We start from the raw sequence: 2,368 nt of genomic DNA, 5'->3' as shown, positions 1-2,368 counted from the left end.
TCTTAAGTGGGCCCGGCCCCGCCCCCGCCCCGCCCCGCAGGGTTCCGCCCCCTCCCCGAAGCCCCCGCCCCGCCCGGGCCCCGCCCCTCCCCGAACCCCGCCTCACGGACCAGGGATGTGCATTTCCTGGAAATCCTGGCCTGGCTTGGGATAAGTCCGAGTTGCCCGGACCCAGGCCCACCCGAAATCGCCTGCTCCGGGACGCCCGGCTGGATCCACCTGTGGGCTCAGCTCCAGCAGCCTGGTCCGCTCTGCCTTCCGCCTGGCCCCTCGAGCAACAGTCAAGCTACCGCCCAGGCGCCTGCAGCGTGCCAGGCCTGAGCTGGGCTGGAAGCAGGGGAACGGTGAGCGTGACAGACCTCGTGGGGCTTGCACTTTACTGGGCGAGACACACGCTCATCATATAAACGCACAACATAAATGTATGGTTAGGGGGTTTAATGCGGACCAGCCGTAGCTTGCAGGTCGGGGGAGGGTTTTCTGAGCTTCCTAGGGGAGGGGTTGGGGTGAGAGGGAGTGGGGTGGAAGAGGGCAGCCCAGGGGGAGATGACGTTCTCTGTGAGACTCCGCAGAGCTGGGGAAAGGTGAGGAGAGGGGGACGTAGCAAACATCCTCCTAGGCATTTACCCTCAGAGAAACCTACTTGTGTGCAGTCCGAGAACTTTTCGAGGATGTTCACGCCAGCACTGTTCCTAACAACAAAAACATCGGAAACACTCCCAAGTGCCCGTTCACAGGGAGTGAGCAAATAAACCGGATTATTCACGCCATCGACTGTTACACAACGGTGGAATTGATGAACTTCGCGGGCAGAGAGGGGCCGGATCTCGGCAACAATTTTGCATGAAAAAAGTTGCAGGAAACTGTATATGCTATGGTGCAACTTTTAGAACGTACCATAAGAGCAAAACCAAAAACATGCATGTTTAGATACATGCATGGGTAGAAGAAACTTTTAAAGGGAAAGATAAACACATGTTTGATAGGAAGTTGATCTCAGGGGAGTAAGGAAGGAGGAGTGGAGGAGACGCTTACAGATCTATTCTGGCTACCGGTAATGTTCAAGCACTTGGGTAGCATGGTGGGTTTATTTCATTTCATATTATAAATAAGTTAATAAATAAGGGGGAAAGAGGATGAGTCAAGAGAGAGCTAGATCACACGGTGAAAGGGGGGTCAGCTGGGGTACAGTGAAGGACTGATCGTTCTTTCCCCCTGAGAACACTGGAAAATCAGTGAAGGGTATAAATGGAGGCAAATCAGGATCAAGCTTTTATTTGGGGGGAAAAATAGTCTCTAGCTACTCAGAGTGCAGTCTGGAAATCGTTGGCATTGATATCTGGGGCTGATTAGAACCACAGACTCAGACCACATCCTGTTTGAATTTGAACCCGACTCTAGAGCCTTCACTCTCCACCGTAATTACCGTCTTGCCAGCCCCCGTCATGACCTTCAAGACCCTCTCCAACACCTGGCCCTTGACTTCCCAGCAAATTCCCCAAACACTGGTCAACCCAGTGACTTGCTGGTACAGTAAAGGTGACCACAAGTTCTTTGCACTTCCTCCCATTGCAAGATTTTCCTCCTTTTGTATCTGGGTTGGATGGAGGGACTTGTTCAGTAGGATGCAGTGGAAATGACATTCCTGGACTTTGAGACTAGGTTGTAAAAAGCCTTTCAGCCTCCACTGGGGCCTCTTGAACATTCTCCCAAAGAACCCTGAGTTGCTGTGTAGGAAGTCCCACTACCTTGAGCCTATCAAGCTGGAGAGCTCATAGTTCTTTTTTTTTTTTTGTAAGATTTTATTTATTTGACAGAGAGAGAGAGAGAGAGAGAGCACAAGCAGGGAGAGTGGCAGGCAGAAGGAAAGAGAGAAGCAGGCACCCTGCCCAGCAGAGAACCCGGTACAGGGCTCAATCCCAGGATCCTGGCATCACAACAAGAGCCAAAGGCCGATGTCCAACCGACTCAGCCACCCAGGTATCCTGAGAGCCCGTAGTTCTTAAAGTCACTCCAGTCTTGCTGGTCCCAGCCTTTCCACGTCTCCCACCAAGAAACAATACATTCAGGGCGCCTGGGTGGCTCAGTGGGTTAAAGTCTCTGCCTTCGGCTCAGGTCATGATCTCAGGGTCCTGGGATCGAGCCCCACATCGGGCTCTCTGCCCAGCAGGCCCCTCTCTGCCTGCCTCTCTGCCTACTTGTGATCTCTGTCTGTCAAACAGATAAATAAAATCTTTTAAAAAAATTAAATTAAAAAAAAAAAAGAAAAGAAACACATTCATGAAGCTACGTTGGGACCCCCCCGCCCCCGTCCAGATCAAAACAGTTGCCAGCCGAATATGGGACTTCAGCCATGCTGTGTGGAACA

The sequence above is a fragment of the Mustela erminea genome, chromosome 7 (assembly GCF_009829155.1).
Source record: "Mustela erminea isolate mMusErm1 chromosome 7, mMusErm1.Pri, whole genome shotgun sequence".
Lineage (NCBI taxonomy): Eukaryota > Metazoa > Chordata > Mammalia > Carnivora > Mustelidae > Mustela > Mustela erminea.
Note: the sequence above shows the minus strand (reverse complement) of the source record.